This window comes from Ambystoma mexicanum, chromosome 2p, assembly GCF_040938575.1.
Source record: "Ambystoma mexicanum isolate Mex_15411 chromosome 2p, UKY_AmexF1_1, whole genome shotgun sequence".
NCBI classification, from domain to species: Eukaryota; Metazoa; Chordata; class Amphibia; order Caudata; family Ambystomatidae; genus Ambystoma; species Ambystoma mexicanum.
In genome coordinates, this window is record NC_090923.1 from 869,653,972 (window position 1) to 869,672,759 (window position 18,788).

At 43.7% G+C, this 18,788-nt stretch overlaps 1 protein-coding gene across 3 annotated transcripts in view; it reads left to right on the forward strand.

Moving 5' to 3' along the window:
* Positions 1-18,788, forward strand: part of LOC138566853 (leucine-rich repeat and fibronectin type III domain-containing protein 1-like protein) — a 3,353,432-nt gene that overhangs the window by 1,824,346 nt on the left and 1,510,298 nt on the right. For 2 of the 3 annotated variants that reach the window (XM_069644559.1, XM_069644558.1), the window contains exon 6: positions 18,044-18,187. The exons of the other annotated variant lie outside the window; for it this stretch is intronic. The gene's annotated coding sequence lies outside the window, so the exon portion shown is untranslated. The remainder of the gene's footprint in view (positions 1-18,043; positions 18,188-18,788) is intronic. 3 annotated transcript variants of the gene reach the window in all.

Here is an 18,788-nt window from a genome sequence, read left to right on the forward strand (position 1 = left end):
ACACTTAAATCTATGGGTGGCTGGATTTGCGTGTGTGTGTATGGTGAATGGTGTGTGTGCTTGTGTTCAAGGGCGCTACAAAACCTAAATTACAGGGGAGTTGTGCTAACCCTTCAAATGTTGGGAGGGGTGCTAACTTCACAGGCAGTGCAGGAGGGGCAAACTTATTTGTGTGAGGGCATTTAACTTCTTTATGCAATCTAATGAGAATATTCTAGTGCAACTTCAATGTTTCAAGCAGTTAACTCTCTCCTTTAAGTCTGAAAGCATCCACTTATGGACTGCTGTGAGAATAAGCGGTCTCCTGTCCCCTCTTTACCCTTCCAATCACTTTTCTGGCATGCAAATACTAAACCCACATCAAGATTTCAATTGCCTATAAAATTATGCATTTGAATGCAGGTACTAACAGTGAAATGATTTACGTCAGTAATTGCCGGGCCTTTGTTAACAGCAAAACCCAGATGCTGTTTAACATCTTTGTCTTATTCTGTCTGGCCTGGCCCTGTAGGTCAGCCAGGCAGGGATGTCATTTAGGGGTTTCCAGGGGTTGCAACTGTGACCCCTGACGTCTTCCTTGCTACCCCTGTGGTCTCCCTTGCTAGGCCTAAAAAAATAAAAACATTAAAACACTTTTTTTTTGTTTCATTGGGGCTCCTGGGCTGTGGCGAGCAGCATGTGGCTCTTTGTTTCTGGAGCGGCTGGTTTTCGGGTAGCTATAGCAGTAAGATAGCTCAGTGGGTAGAGCGCTCGCTGCTGCAATGTGTGTGTGATCTGCAGGTTGCAGGTTCGACTCCCAGAAAGATCATCTCAGCCTTTCTTCCTGCTGTGGTTGATAAATGAGTATCAACACAGGTTGGGTGATATTGTATGTATATTTGTTCTATATGAAGCGCTTCATTATAGTTTGGCCTTGGACTTGTGCTTGCATTCACAGTAATTTGGTAATATGGGCCTACAGACACTCTAATTAACGATACAATGTATATCACTTTACAGTGATACAGCAACCATATTTTTCATATTGTACTTAGAAACAATGCTATGTGATGCCACTTCCAGTTTTGTAAAGGGGTGAAAGGTCGTGTTCCATAGCTTCCCGTGATGTTACTTTTGGGTGGGGTCAGATGACATCACTTCCTGTAATCTCATCAGAGGTCAAGAGCCGTGTGATTTAACTTCTGCTAGCCCTGGCATTTTGGTGAAATAACATCCCTGCAGCCAGGTCGCGTCAACATAGCTCAACATTTTAGGGGGATTGTGGGGAGGCCTGAGGCCCAGTCAGCTCAATGGTGTTGCACCACTACTTGTGTTTAATCCCTTTGTTGCTTATTGATAATCATCATTACTCATAGCCATATTCTTCCTCGTCCCAGTACTTGTGTATGAGACACTTTGCCTCATACTCAAGTGCTGTGATGAGGTAGAGGGACATAGAGGTAATGCCTGGCTTAGTTACCCATAATCTGCATTACTCCTAGTCCCAATCTTCCCCATCCCAGAACTAACCTATGAGGCAAGGAGCCTTATACGTAAGCAATGGGACAAGGAAAAGGGACGTGGAGGTAATTCTGGGCCAAAAAGCAGGTTTTGGGGGGGTTGGGGTAGGGGGTGGGAGGGAGAGGGGATGTGTAGGGTGTGGGGTGGGATGGTGTTTATGCGATAAATCATAATGGCCATCCATGTCCATGCTAAGCAAGCAGGATATGTGGTATTAGTGGTTAGAGAGGCATCTTGGTGCAGCCAGTCTAACCATTTCTTAGTTTGGCTTGACTTTTTTTAACTGGGCATCTCTGATAAAGTAGTCCTGGAAAGTGTAATTACCTGGCTATACTGGCTTTTGCGTGCTGCCAGTCTAGCCATTTCGTACTGCGGCATTGTATATTTTTCTGGGCGTCTATGATAAAACAACCATGATAAGTGTTATTGCTTCGACTGGCATTTTGGTGCAACCAGTCAAGGAAATGTGGCTGGTATGCTTTACTGTAATATGTTATTACCTGCCTAGACTGGTCTACATTGTGTAGCCAGTTGGAAATGTTTTCATTGTGGCATGGCATTTTTAAATACCAAAACATTATATTAATTAAAGCATTAATATTCCTGTGCACTGTTGGTGACTTGCATGTATTGTATTTTTGGATTGGTGTTGCCCTACAAAACAATTGCCAACGCTCGTGCCTTTTAGCCAATTTTTCTCATAGCGTGTGCTGTATAATGCATTAAAACACATATTTATATCTTTCTCCTAGTGCAGTGTGCGGCGTACCCCTGCAACCGCACATTTGTGTGTATTGCACAAGAGTGGTAATCAAGACCGGCCCAGAGTGTGGCGCGACCCATGATTTGTTGCCCAGTTGGGGGGTGGCCTCAGCATGGCTCGCAGGCGGCTCCTAAATTTTGTGTTACGTCCCTGCTCATGGTGGTAGAGGGAAGGATAGAACGCAAATCATGAAAACAGCCATGTAAAGAAGGCAAGCTAGTGAATGAGGGTGGACTGCATGGCTCAGCAGGAGTAACATCTCAGCACAGGTGCAACAATACATTGCCAGCGAATGGTGGCTGTAGGGTTTATGTTTATGTTTGTTCGTTTATTTAATTGGTAACGCGCATCTAACCCTTAGGTAGCTGGGCGCAGCAGTTAAAAGGATACTTGAAGCTTAGTTATAGGCTACAGATAAGAACATGGAGCATAAACATATGTATTACATACAAGTCAGGTAGGGTATACGCACAATCAGGGCTTACATTAATGACGAAAGATGGAAGTAGACGCATATGATCTTGCAGTTTTATGCAAAGGCCACAGGTCCAGGTGGTGAGCAGTTTCCAGGAGTCGTTAGTACGCAGCCAAATCAGCAAGTTCCGTCTAAAGCTAGAGTGTGATTGTTCCACTCTAATGGAAGCGGGCAGGGCATTCCGGGAGATGGCAGCTTTGACAGGGAAGCTGGTTCCACCAGCTTTGGAGAGTCTAAATCTGGGAATTTCTAGACAAAGGTGGTTGGAGGCCCTAGTGTGGGGCATTGGAATTTTTTCCGGTGCATCCTGCGTGCGGTTGCTCACAAAGCCTGTCTATCAGCCTCCGCTCATGTTTATTTTCAGTTTTCCGACATACGTTTCTGGGCACGTTTTTAAATAAGAGAGCCTGCAGACACCAGCACACTTTCTTCTGCACGGTGAGGAGGCTAAGCGGAAGCATTTCATGACTTATGCACTACTGTAACCATCAAAAATAGGTCAAAATAGCGAACATTCCTACTGCCGGGGTTCAAAAGAAGCCATTGTGAATAACAACGCACAGGCTGTGATCCCAATCAGTAACAACAATGGATAGCCAATCGGTCGATAAATACAGCTTTGAAGTGCAGACCATGTGAGATTGAAAACAAAATTCACCAGTTTGGCTATCAATTGTGCGAAAAGTGTGCTATTTGGACTTTCGGCATTTCCACTTAATGGCTTGCTGTTAAACAATAGTGGTATGTAATGTTCTTGGTGATGGCTTTCCTTGTGTCCAATTCGTCGATCCTCCTACCTTTCCCTCTTCTTTCATGACAATCGAAGTAAATATACATTTTGCTACCTGAACGCCACATGTATCCCTCCGGACAAAGATCAAAGTCTACAAGGCGATCATCAGACCTACGCGGACGTATGCCTCCCCAGCATGGATGACCTGCTATGAGCGACACCAGAAGAGTCTTCAGATAGTCCAGAACAAGGCCCTGTTGATATCATCGAGAGCTCCAATCTTCACAAAGATAGCAGACCTTCACAGAGACCTGGAAATCGAGATGTTGGACGAACATCTAGCAAAGCTGAGAAAGAACTTCTGCTAAGGACTTGATCAGAACCTGAACCTTCTGATCAGAAGACTCACTGTCACCACTGCAAACCCCTCAACCGCTACCCAGTGCCCATCACGGCGAAGACCTTGTGAAACCAACCCTACTGTGACAAGTTCACACAGACGAAGAAGAATCCTAACCCATGACTATACACTCAACCCGAGAAGAGGTAGCAATGAGGCTCAAGCCTCGGTATCAAAAAATCACTGCATGTGGATACAAATCTATCAGCAAGAAGAAGCGCTGGACAAGCGCCACATGTATTTCCTGACAGTGACATGCCGCTGCACGGGGCAAACACTGCAATGCTACACAAGTAGAACACTGCACAGCACCAGCGTGCAAAGGGATTGTTCCCAGCGATAAGCACGTAGGCAAACTCGTAAATATGTGTCAGTACGCTTTTGAGTCTGCATCTCATTGAGCAGTGAATCCAGGGATGGTGGCCTGGCTGGGACAACAGTCTTCCAACCAGGGGTGCAAAGGAACCCACATTTCAGGGAGGGCTAACCCTTGACACGTTGGGAGAGGGCTAACTTCAGAAATGGTGGGAGAGAGAAAAACGTATTACAGTGGGGGAATCTAACTTCTTTACTCATTCTAATGAGACAATTCTAGTGCAGCTTCAATGCTAAAAGCAGTTAACGCCCTCTCCTTTAAGTCTGAAAGCACCACTTACAGACTTCTCTGAGAATGAGCAGTCTCCTGTCACGTCTCTACCCTTCTAATCCCTCCACTGGCATGCAAGTACTAACCCCACATCATGATTTCAATTGCCTAAAAATGTATGCATATGAATGCAGGTGCTAACAGTGAAATAGTTTACGTTAGTAAGGGCAGGGCCTTTGTTAACAGGGAAGCCCATCCACCGTTTAACATCTGTTCGATGGTCTGTCTGGCCATGCCTCTGTAAGTCAGCTAGGTCAAGTCAGCATAGCCCAAAATATTTGGGGGTGGCGGGGGCGCAAGGCCAGTCAGCTCAATGGTGTTGCACCACTGCTTCCAACCATGGATTTACAATGTAGCTTGTTTTGGTACCGCCGGGCAGGGGTCAGAGAGCAAAGAAATGCTGCTTTGTGAAATAAACTTCAAGGGTGCAGACATCAGTATTCAGGGGCCAACAGTTGCCCAAAGCACTATGCTAGCAGTCTACTATAGATCACTTAACTTTTCCTATGACTTTAGGGAAGGGGTTGAGTTTGCCTGAACATTTTAGGGAGCTGCAGGACAGTTTTAAAAAAGCTGGTTGAAAGTGGGGTCATGGGAGAATCACCCAATTCTTCCAAGTGCCTGCATGCGCACTATCAAGCCTTTGCTTTCTGCACTCTGGCCTTGGCCACCCTGATATGTAATCTGTCACTCTGCTCCCAACTGAGCTGAACAAAACAAGGGAAAAAAATTAAGGTTTCTAAGGGTCAGTCTTGATGAGTTACTTGTGCATGGAATCAAACAAGGCACCTTCTCAAGGTGATCTCCAGTGACTGCTGGTCCTCTGCTGGTCCTAGCAATGGAAGTATGTGTGTATCAATAGCACACCAGGAACTTGATGCGTGGCCTGCAGATTACGCATACATTTCTGCATTAACCCACTGAGCAGTCTTTATCTAAGACCAGGAGGCTGAATGTTGTTGTTATTGTCCCTTCCTTCATCTACAATGCCTTTCTTTTGTCAATTACATTTCATTTTCCAAATCCATATTGAGGATTTGTAGTTTCACAAAGAGATGCTAATCATTGGAAGGTGCAAACCATCTGCAAACAGAGCAGAGGAGTTGCATGTTTGGCTTCCTCATGGCTATGTATTGCTATGAGCAAGGACTGCTTCTGCCCTCTGCCACTGTACATGTGTTGCTGCTGCATGATAATGACTCTCTTGCACACAGGTGAGCACCTTGAAAGGCTCTTGCTGTAGCAACCCTTTCCCATCTTGTGAAAACAGAAACAAAATATCGAGGCTGAGTACCCCAAAAGGAAATACACCGAACACGGGTTACAAAGGAACATACAAAGTACTTTATTCTCTACTGAATTCAAATACAAAAACAGTGCAAAGTCAGATAGCTATCGGCCCTCAGTACAACACAACGAACTCCAGCGTGGTTCAGTGTGTTCAGTGAGAGAGTGTACCTTAGAATGCATTCGCTTTTTATACATATTGTGGGCACTATGTCCAGCCCCACTTTGGGTTAATATTCCACTTTATACATCACCAATTCTAGGGTTTGTTGCCGAATCCCAAATAACTGCATGTAACTGGTTTGTTTTCATTACATGTAACAATAAACGTATGCATTAACTGTATATTCTAAACTTTCACATTGCAGGTCTTCTTAAACATAAATACAATGTAGTAAAACAGTTGTTCTTCGTTCAATATGTAAATACATTATCATAATATATACTCGTGGATTAGTTTCATTGCGCGAGTAGTCCTTTTACACATAGGTCAACGTAGGACGAGGTCTCAGTTTATGACCTCAACAAGCAGCCTGCAGGCAGATTACACATTAGCGATGTACAGAGGTCAAGACGGCCATGTTGTATTTTGCAATGACATCGTCCACCATTTTAGCTCACAGGGTGACTTTTCCACACAAATCCTAAAATGGCGGTTTGACCTAAAATGGCGACCTACATGGATTAAAGGTCAGGACCCTGCAACACAGATTTCTCTCGCAAGCAACTTTCGAGCAGCTTGGTGTAGGCCAATATTAAATATCTTTTCCACAATAGGAGGCACGATATATTTTCTATTCTGACAATCTGGGCCCCAGGCTAAGCAACACTGCAGAGGGCTCCCTTCTGCCGGTAGCTTCTTCAGTTTGGTGGGGCTTCATTTGTCCCAAGCCCGTGGGTGGCTTCACTACTGTCCATGTGACTTTGACATTTTCGTAAGCAGCATTCCAGCTTTTTTTTTTTTTACAAAATTACTCCGCCTCCCCACTTTAGCTCTCCCTCAATCACCATCTATAACACTTCCCTTTAGCCCCTGTCCTGAATGAGTGGATAAACAGGAATGCTGCGGCCAACCTTTCCACTGTGGCATTAGAAAAGCATTAACACCCGGATTCACAACAGGAAGGAATGTCTTGTTTGCCACCCCTTTCTTTTGCAACTTGCAAAAAGGTCAGAATATAGCGATTAACACCACTTTCAGGGGTGGAGAAGGCTGTTAATGATTCATCAACTTGAGCTAGGTAGGTCTGAGTGAAGCAAGGGCTTCCCAGGGCTGAGGGCTGTCACTGGCCCAGACCATCCCTGACCGCCTCCGAAAGCAGAGTTTAAGGTTATTATCACCCCAGGCCTTCTCTGTGTGTCAATATGGTTTCCTGTTTGATGATGAAATCGTTTCTAAAGGAAGAGAGCTTGGCGCAACTCGGCTATGCCAACTTCCTTAAGTAAGTGTGCTCTAGCACCTTGAAACATCTCTTGTGCTAGATGGAATTACCAATAAAGATCTCAGATCAAATAACCGGACAGACTCAAATAATAGCAGGGTCAACTGGCAAACATCGGACTGATGCCTGCACACACACACACAAACTTGATTACACAGAGGTCTTATACCCCAATATGGGTCATCTATGACATCATCCTGCGTGGCAAACTTTGTAATTTACTAGCAGGAGGGATTGGTTAGGGGAACACATCTACTTAAAGAATGTATACGAGTTAGTACTTTATTGGATGTCTCTTATCTGTGAGCATGCCTTGACTACCTCTAAATACATATACTACTGATTATAGCGAACAAAATGGCAGCAGATTGGTCTATGCAACATTGTATAGCAGGTTGCACCATACACCCACTGATTGGTTTGCATTCCCACCTGACCTTGGAGTTTTGGCTCAAGCTAGCAGCATGTGAGGAAACCAAAACCCCAGGTGCTTGAATCACATCAGATTACTCCCCACTTTCCCAATTCATCCATCATCTCTCACCAGTCCAGCCATGAACCAACGTTTCCCATCGGTAGTTGACCGCGTAGCCCGCTTTCTGTTCTGGCACACTCAAGGGAGTGTAAGCACATCACTATCTTCATTTGAGGATTATTGAATATCACTTCTTTTCAACTTCTGAGTCACCTGGGAAGAGACCACAAATTTGTCCATTTCAACCTCTTATTTACTGTTATTTGATTTAATTATACTGAGTGGCATTGCTCCTCTTGGCCTCTAGAGACTTGCTCACTCCACCTTGTATAGACTTTAAACACTTTTAATTGTCCAATTCTTGGCTCCTGCAGATGTTTTCTTCTTCTTTAATCGAAGAGAAGTATGTCTCGCTCATGGATTATCTGTCTGCCTCCCTTCGTGCTTCACAGCTGTTCCTTAAAATAGCATCCTTGATCCCAAGCCAACATAGACGCTACTTAGTTTTGCACATGAAGCTCTTCTTCCTGCGTCTCCTGACTCTTCAACCCTGATCTGTTTCTGAGGTAGCCGAGTTGAATCTTTGCACGAGCCTGCATCCATTTTCCAACTATGGCCATCATTGCCATGTTATATATTTCTCTATAGAAAGCTGCTGTATGTCTTTTCTATCTTGCTTTACTGCATATTTACACTTATTGGTCAGCGAGTTACTTTGTCTTATTTTGCATTCATCATTACTTTATCATTTTGTACATGTTTCTCTTGTCTCTTCAGTTACATTGTCACTCTTAAGTATGTTCATATCGTTTCAGTATGGCTCTGTATATTTGCTTTATGGCATCACTCTGCCCTTGTCAAGTTCCACTCAGCACTCCATGATGTTAGACGGTGCATGATGACATCCTTCCATACGGCATCCTTCCACACTTTCAGTGCGAGGGTACATTCGGTACGGCTGTCTGAGTGCATATAGTTTCTCATACACGCAATGAAGTATAGGAACAACACATGGGGTCCCATACAGAGCACTTCTTCTACTGTTCCAATATGACAACAGTGAGGGGGTGGGAGTTAGAGATAATGTGTCCAACTGCACCTCTACAAAATGAACTTCAAACAAAGATGGCCGTGATAGAAAATAGCAAAGAGATTCTGGGCCTGATACACAGAAGCGTTTTATAATGGCGCATTCCCCTACGAAAACGCTCTGTGAATCAGACCTTTGGTCTCTTTACTATTTCCATGCAGGCAATGGGTGGTCAGAGGTAGGATTACAGTGGTGGGTAAGGAGAGGAAGTGGGCATGATGGTAGGACTTGGAAGTCTTGCGGGCGGAAAGGACAGAGCTGTCTTGGAGTACGAGCTGAACAGAAATGAGAGTGAAAACCCATTGGGAGCAGTGTCATTGCACACTGAAACCGAAGGCTCTGCCAGCAATCCGCAATATCAGAATGGCCGGACATTCCCCCATTGTGCTAATATAGAGTGAACATTGGAAATCGGAATAGTAATTGCAAAGTGCAGTATTACTTGTGTACATTGCAAATATCTGTTGTGTGTTCGCAAAAGCAGAGCTTTGTATGTGCATTATGCTACTTTTGGGAAGCCATGTTTCCTATTGGCCAAAACTGGTACAAACAAATGCAACCAATTCATAGAGGTAGAACTGTAGCAATTCACGAAGCTCTGTTCTGACCAAGATTTGGGGACTTTTGGGCACGGTTGAAATAATGAGAAATGGCAATTGTATGGATACTTCCCGAATGTTGAAAAATATTATAGATTCTGGTTCTCCCTTTGATTGCAAAAGAGCCGAAATGGAACAGTGACGTGTGTTTCTTGTGACCACAACACATCAATTAAATTGTAATTACAGACCAGTAAGCGCTTATCCTGTGATGCTCCTTGAACTAACGAAATTATTTAATTTGTCTGAGTGTTTGTTGCAGAGACAACCGAATGAAATTATGTATTTTCTTTTCAAAGAAGCGCAAATGCCTCCATGTGCCGAGGGCATGTTTATACTGCTCTTCAAAGGTAATTAGCATTAGTGCAACCTTTGATTCACTCATTGTCCCAATTAGGTAGTAATTGGCTCCAGCATTTAAAATGGTGAAGTGGGCAGGTGTGCATGGTGTGAAATAGCTTCTGGATTCTTCATGCAAATTGCTTACTGTGGCCTGCATTAAGTTTGTTAAAAGCATCTCTTCACTCCTACAGCTTCTTGGTTTGCACAGTTGCCACCTGACTCTATGGCATCAGTCACATCTTTGTCTAAAGGTGTGGGGGGAGGGGGGGCAGAGATTTCATGGGTAGGGTCGAGCCAGGCCTGACCCTGGGTAGGAGCCCGCCACGAGCCGAGCCTGGGAAATGGCTGCACAAAGCAAGCAGGAGGTAACCATTCCAAAATGAAAATAATGTGTTATTTGTATCGCGCTTTATCCAAAGTCCTGTACATACAGCGTATTTGCATGTCGATAAATGTGTACCGAAGTTTGTACCCATTTATCTACCTGGGAAGGATGAAAGGCTGAGTTGGTCTTGCCAGGATGAGAACCTGCCTATCACACAAACCTCTGGCTTTTGTAAGCAATGCGTGTGCCTCATAGGTCGCTAACGCCAGCATATGCGCCAAAACCAAAAACACGACGGGCTCGAGGCACCACAAACGGAAGTGGGAAACTCATCAGCAATGGAGTAGGAATAATGGGGAAAGTTCCTGGACATGATTTCACCGCACAGTGTGGCATGTACATAGGACGCACTTCATGTGTGTCCAAAGGTGGTTCACTGGGAAGTTATGGTGACACAGAAGAGTGAAAATGCTGATAAAATGAGTGTTCAAAATGAATGTGATTCCAAAGATTAAATGTAATGACTGTGCATTCGTCGAATGCCTCCCCCTCCCAATATTTCAATAGCGCATCTCTGAGAAAAACATCAGGGAAAAAGTGGGAGTCCAGGTTGCACCGCCCGGGCTGAAGTGTGAACCAAATGGGCAGAGCTGCCTGGAAGAACGACTTCTTGTTAAGAGACGGTCAATTTGAGGGTAGACTTTGTCAAGTTAAAAAGATATGTAAACAAACCATGGCACACATCTAGTGCGTGCACACGTGCACTGCAGCGCATATATGGTTGGATGTGTGCAAGTTGCGTGATCCATTTCAGACTGGATTCTTGCCAGGCCTGGGGACATCTGTCAATGTTATCATTCTGAACTCAATTATTCACCAAGCTCGCCAGCAAAAACAGGCATTATATATGGCATTTATAGGCTTTCGTATGGCCTTTGATGTCATACCTCATGAAATACTATTCAAAAAACCTATGGACAGGGGTTGCCCCTGGCACGTATTGAAGTGGATCATTCAACTCCACAGTGGTACATCCATACAAATTAGATTGAACCACGAAGGCCTCCAATCTGAGCCAATAGTTACTGCACATGGTTTAAAGCAAGGTTGTCTATTGGCATCGGCAATATTTAATTTCTTAATTTCGGACATTAGATAGGACTTTGAAACTGCTATTACAGATTCACCAAAAATCAACAACACCCACGTCAAACATCTGCTATATGCAGATGCCATGGTGCTTCTCTCAAAGACTGCGAATGGTCTTCGCATCTTATTGCAAATCTTAGATAAATATACAGCAGCAAATTGTCTAACTGTTAATATATCTAAAACTAAAGTCATACAATTTGGAACATCTAGACAACGTTGGACCAAACAACAATGGCCCCTTCAACTAACAACTGTAAGCATAGTGCAATCTTACATCTATCTAGGCACCCTTGTCACACACAACAGCAGCTCAAATCCTGATGAATTGAGAATTAAGCAAAAAGTACTGACGGCGGTGTCCCAGGCACGTTTGATTAAAATTAAATACTGCAAATTTTCAATAAGTCCCATTATAACTTATTAGAAGCAAAAATTTGTTCCAGTCATAATTTATGTACGGAAGCTGCCTTAAAAAAATCATACCATCACTGGTCGTTACTCGAGGGTTGCTATTGGAAAAGAGTGCTTGGTCTTCCGTTATCTCAGCCAATATGTATCGTAAGGCATGAATTGGGTTTGTTGTCCCTATATGCCATGCACAAGTGGAAAATGTGTACTTTCTACAGAAAATGCCTGATGGCTGAGAACAAAAATGGCCTCATTAACATCATTGCAAGGTATCTTTTAACCTCAAAAGATATATTTCCTCTTACTTGGCGAACGCAGGCGCAGGAAATCATTACTAAAACAGGTATTTCTACATCTCTGTTGATAGCCAAACCAAACAAGGCCAAGATGCGCTTATGGGAGTTTGATTGGATACAAACCAGAAGAGCATGTAATCAATACCGCTCTTTTGCCAATAACCCCTCCAACGTTAAATGTTATGGATCTACTGAAAAATATTTGATGATTTTTCCTGATTCTCGACTGCGAAATGATTTCCTGCGCTTTCGCTTAAATGTATGGCCGACTCACGAAATATTACATAATCGTAAATTAATAACTGATGATGAGCTACCATGTAGGTTCTGCGGAGGAGCCATTGAATCCATGAAACATTTATGCGCAGAATGCCCATCACTCCTTAAGCAGAGACTTTTGCATCTTAAACCTCTACTACAAGATTATGTCATAACAACAACTGAAAAACTGTGGGAGCTATTGTTTCACTCCAATACTCAGTTAATCAAGTACGCTATTTTGAAGTATCTTTACAGTTTAAAACTCCAAGACAAAAGATTAGATCATAGCAAATTGTGAGCATATATAGCAAACTACTAACAAGGTTCTTGTGAATGGTTTGGTAACTTTTGTGATTTCATGTTAACAATTATGAATGATACGACTTCTTCCTAAAAATGTCATCAACCATTGCGTTTCCTATTGCTATTAATGTCTTAATAGTCTGGAAATTTTGTAAGTTATTGTTACAATTTCTCAATTATCCTTTCGTTTTAATATTTTGTATTTTGATAACTGTTTTAAAAGTATTATTTATGATATTTGTTGAAAAATCAAGTTTCTTGATTAAAACAACTTAATAAATAAAAAAAAAAGCATGTATGGTTCATGAGTGACGCAGCCGAATAGAGGCAGACGCGAGCGCGTCTTTTTCTTTTTTTTTGAATCGAAGGAGTGGGCGAGCACCTGTGGCCGACCCCTGCTTTGGACAGGCACTGACCCGAGAGTGGGGTCAGGCCAGAGCCCTAAGTGGGGCTCGGTTGTGCTTGAGCCCCACCAGCCTCACCCAGCTCTATCTTCATCCAGGCCTGGCTTTTAAGACAACATCCCTTTGCATGCTGGGAATTGTAGTAGCATGTTTGGCATTATAGGTTTAGGCCTACAAGTCCCAACATGGAAAGTGCTTATGATTATGAAGCCATGAGTTGGGAACTTGGAGTCGGGGAACTCCCTGGTTATTTGCTGGGCGCCCGAAGACTCACAGGCTGAAGGCCTGATTTAAGGGCTGCTCCGCTAGCTGGGACTGTGCGCCACTCTGCTGTTGGCGACGGAAAGGCGAGATTGGGAAACTCATCCAGCAACACAAAATGTTCACAGAGTAGCTTTACACCAGAGGGAAGTAATCCACGGTAATATTGCCCATCTGTAGGAACCCCAGTCAAAGAATAGCTTCATTCCAAGATCCTATGTACCCGGGAGTGATCAAATACATGGGGCAGTTAGCAGCAACATAGGCTGCTCTTCCAAATGGGAACAATGAATACAATCCTGTTCCCTGTACCATTGCAACAGAAGACTGGTAAAATGACAAACATGTTCATGTGTGTAAATGAAAGACAAAGCGAATTAGCCAGTGTGTCCTGCGATAGAACCGGGGCATGCAACTTGCAACCTTTTGGACTGCAACAACCATGATGCTTCACCATTGAGTGTGCTAGCTCAGGCTTCTGGGAGCTGTAGTGCAATTCATCAGGAGAGACACAGGTTGCAGACCTGTGGTATAGTACATTGAAATGAATTACAGTCTTCATTCTTTAAGGCTAAATCTAGCTTTGAAGCTATACTTTCAGCTTATCTTTCCAGGTCTCTCATTTCTAAATTGTTGTCATCAAAATCTTGAATGCATTTTTATTTGATACACATGTCGCCTCAACCACTCTCTTGCATAATCAATCATTATTTGGATTGGTTGGGAGGATCTGAAAAAGAGAATCTGGTAGAGGGTCAGGGCTTGCCTATGTACCCTTGCAGGGTGGGACGTAGCTTTTCAGAACAAGTTGGGCTCCCACATTTTGTGAAGAATCAAGAATGTTCCGGCTGTGGAGGGCCATCTACTGTAATGGCACAGATGAGAGAAAAAGGAATGGAATTGAATTCTTCACAAATTCCCAGTAGTTCAGAGTCATTGGCTCAAGGATATACATCCATCACTTTTTTCCTGTTTCTCATTCTAATCCATTCACATAAGCCAATGACAGAACAGTGTGTGTGTGTGTGGTTATTTTGCGACATCGTTTAAAACAGGGAAAGCGAAATCAAGTTTTCTGGGATTAGTGACGTCAAATCTTGAGGGACTAATGGAGTCGCACGTGTGTTCTGCAGAAGTTCACCACATGGATTGGTCAAGCACCCTCATCGTGAAGCCTGACAAACTCAGATAAAGAGCAGCTGACGCCCAGCCACAATTATACACCTAATTCTGCCTAAATCATAGAGGCCGGCCCATCAGACACTATTTGACACTCTATGAATGATTGGAGATAGACAGCATTAGTAGGCAAAGTACAAGAGGCTGGGATAGTGGGTGCCCCCGGAATGAGCATATTCTACGTTTTTATGGGCTGCCTCTCTACATGATATCCCTGTCCTCCTCCCTTCCCTACTAAGCCAAGGGATTCTATAACAGAGCAAAAGCAATACAATAAGGTGTTGTAGTGGGGTCTGGTGAATGTTTTTAGCAGAGAAGCATAAATGTTTTCACATAATTAGTGTGAGTGGCAAAGCAAAGTGTGGAAGCCTGAAGCAACCTCCAATACAGTTCTTTAAATAATGGGTTTGTGAGGAATCTACCATCTGCATGTTGGGCGTGTGCTTGCCTGTGCTTTTTGAAATTTTTAATTAAGTGGAATGATGATAGGCCAGCCTCAGGAAAATGTGTGGGGCTAATCCACACACATTTTTCCTATGCTTACACCATGGGAAACGCATAGGCATGTGCACTCTGGGTGGACACAGCCTATAGGCACAGTCCGCCCTGTCGTATGTAGTTGGAATGAGTCAGCCAGAAGTACACCATGTCATCTCCAGGAAGGAGGGGGTCAACCTTCCCCCTGCCATGGCCAGCCTGATTAACTAACACAGGCTCCATGGATCCGCCCTGGTCTTTTGTTAGGCCCTGCAACTAGTGGAAGCCATTAACATACCAATTAGAGGGTACTTCAAACATTCCCACCTGGGTCCTGGATACACAGGTTAAGAAAGTAGACAGAAAACCTAACAACCTTTCATATGTAACTGTTAACCTGAAGCCAGCTCCCACCCTCAGTATCAATGACAGTGAAGGGTCATGTCTGGGGCTGGTGTTTACAGTAGGCCACCCCGGTAGGGGAACTCCATTAATGAGGAACGCCAACGTGGTTTGCAGGAGCCAAATAGTCTGGTCACATTGCAGCTTCAAGGGAGACCTGCCAATTTAATCAGGAACCACAGAGAGATCCATTACCCAGACAGACTCTTTGATCAACAACAGAAATGAAGATGGGTACGACTCAGCATCACAAGTTATCACTCCTTTACCTTTCCTGTTGCAAAGTGGTCTGGTTATGACTTCATGAATACAGAGGATTGTTGGTATGGACCCCAGGATTGATTCATTAAGGTAGGTATTGCCTACATAAATCACTGCCACTAACTTTGTTTTAAAGGGGAACTGATCTGCTCTTTTGGCAGATCATCTGAAAGCTTCATCAGAAGCAGAAAGAAGAACTCATCCTTGGATCCTGGAAGAAGAGTCTGCCTTACATCTTCCGCCAGTAAAGAAAAGCCAGGATATCCAAAGAGGGAAGCAAGATCCCACCCTGTAACATCTACCAGGGAACAGATCAAGATACAGAACTCAGATGACCCTCCTGCTGCTCCAGAACTGGTTTCCCAGCCAGCACACAGCGTGCCCTGCTGGGTCCTACAGCAAGGTTCCTGAATAGGAAGTGCCAGAAGGTCTCTCAACCTACAAACAAGAGCAAGGCAGCTGCCTGCAACACATTCCACAGCTGTGGGCCATCCACCTTAAAGGACGAAAAGAGCTCATTGAAGAAGCTGGGAGAAGTGCCTCAATGAGCATCTGCCAACTTACGCCTTATAGGACATTTTTGAGCCAGTTGAGCTCCTCGGCCTGTCAAACCGCTGTTGCTTAAATTTATTCTAACTTATTTAAATCTCGACCAGTGCTTCAGAACCACCAATCAACCCTGAGACAACAATTACTGCCCCCTATCCACCGTGTAGGCCAGCCTGCAGTCGTTCATCCAGCTTCGCTCTGTGAACCGTCTTGCCAACTGATACCTGCAGTGGACTCCTGTCTCAAACTCTGTCATAGAAGCCTGCACCCTGAAGCCGACTCGACCCTGTCGAGCACCAAGAACAGCACAGGGCACGTTGTGGTTCTGCCCCCCCGAACCTTCCCAGAAACCCCCTAGAGACATATTAAGACCTATGGTTCCCTTTAAACAGTTGTGGTGATTAACCATATCAACTACCCTCCTTTCAGTGTCTAGAGGCCATCCCTTTTCCTTCTTTGAAACTGTCCTTTGCATTGCCTTATAAAGTGGGTTGTATTTCGTAGTGGTGTTAGACTCTCTGTTGTGGTATATATAAAGTAGATATTTTTGATACAACCTGACTGGACAGTCCCTTTTATCATTTGGTAATAATTGTATTGTCAGTGAGTAGCACAACGATCCACGACCTTCCGGTAATAAGCCTGCAGTTCCGTCCACATTACCAAAATTGGAGAAGGAGGTTTATAATTTGCTTATTATTCTAATATGTCCTGATTCCATCTGGCGTACTAGTGGTGTGGGGCTGATTAATTGTTTAGAAACTGATATTCACCCCTGGGCCACTGGTTGAGTTGTTACAGCGTTGAAATGGTGCATGTTTACTGTAAGTCTTACTACAAAAAAAATAATACATCATACAATTTACAATTGATTCTGGGGGGTAACACATGAAAAAGTTCAGTAGATGCTAGGTTGCCTAAACATGTTTACATGATTCCTCTTCCCACAATATGACAGTCCTGCCACTGGATGCCAATTGTTCATGATACTTGTCCCCACAGTATATTCATGGCTGCATTGCCACGGTAGCGCACGTTCATGTCTTTGCCTACACTGTCATGTTGTTGGTAGCCAGAATATGTCATTGTTGTCACCAAAAACCAATGTCAGGATGCCTCTGTTCACAATATATGTTAGCACTGCCACTAATTGAACTCTCACAGGTCATAATTGCCCCAGGCATGCCACACAAACACATATAAAAACATGCACAGACACAAACACACACACACACGCTGCAGCTTACACACGTCATGTTATTTTATTTACCTGCATGCTCAGCCAAACCCCTCTAGCCTGCATCAAACCTGGCTGAGTACATAAGACAGGAAGTAACCAAAAATCATCAGAGGTTCAAGTTTCAGATCTACAGTCATACCGACCCTACACCTATACGATGCTCTCAAATTGCAGACACTGCACATATACAGTGCTCTGAAATTAGATCAAAAAGATGGGAGACAGCAGGAAAACAGAATCAGGCATGCTTGGCAAGCCAATCCCTCAAGTCGCACCAATTTGAGCACAGTGGGCCTATAATGGCAAAACCCCATTGGAAAACGCTGTGTGAATCAAGGCCAATAACAAGTGCAATAACAGGTATTATTGCCTGAATCCATTGATGGCATGCATATCACTTGTTTTGTAGACAGAAAGTAGAAAATACTTCTTCGATATTCATTGTTAATGAACGTGCAAGAAAGGCTTGCATAAGACTAGTTTTGCAGAATTGAAACTCCCATGACTACCTATTCAAATGGGCAACGTGTTAGGTAAAAGAACTTTAAACAACTAAGAATCTTGCAGGGATGGTAGAATTATCTCAAGCACTACTTAAAAGTGGCCACTGTAAAACTATTGGGTGCATTACAATTTATTAAATACACATTCAAATATACCTCTCATTTAATGTCCTTATTAAAAAAATGAATATTTTAGTGTTAGTTATTATCTGCGCTGAATGTCCATGTCACATGTCTTGGAAATTAAATCGAATTTTTATTCTCCTTTAGGTGTCATTAGGACCCTCTCTTCGTTAAAACAGTAATATCTCAGGGGGCAGTGAAAGAGGCTCAAAGAACATCGCCTTCAAACGATCGTGGACGGATTAGTTTGAGCAATGGGAAAGGCGTGTTTGCGTCTGTCTGAACTCAAAGGTATTTTTTTTTTTTACTATTTTTGTTTTGGTTTTGAGAAAAAGAATGAACGTCACGCATTTCAATACTGGTGCATCCTAGATCCGCAGGAAATGAACTTAATGAAATGTTGTTGGAAGTGAACGACTGTCCGTCACTCCAGTGGAGTAACTTTGCTGAAAATGTTGGGGGGGACATGACATCTGAAGAAAGATGCCCCAGCCAAATCAATGGGGACAAAATGGTGTGCCTTGAGAGTTGGGGGGGGATAAACACCCCTGTCCCCCTCCTAAAATTACGCCCATGCGTCACTCGCCCTCAAACAGACACACGCTCTGCCCACATATCACACACCCACACACACGTGAGCGAGTATACGCATTCGCACACACTGTAGACATCCACAAACACGTAGTTTCAGAAATCATGAATCTACACACCTGTATGTACTGTTGGTCATAATGGTGGCATGCGTCTCCACGCCAGGGATGTCATTTCACCAAAATGCCAGGGGTAGCGGAAGTGACATCACACGACCCTTGACCCCCCTGATGACATCACAGGAAGTGATGTCATTTGACCTTACCCCGAGGTGATATCGTGGGTAGCGATGGAACACGAC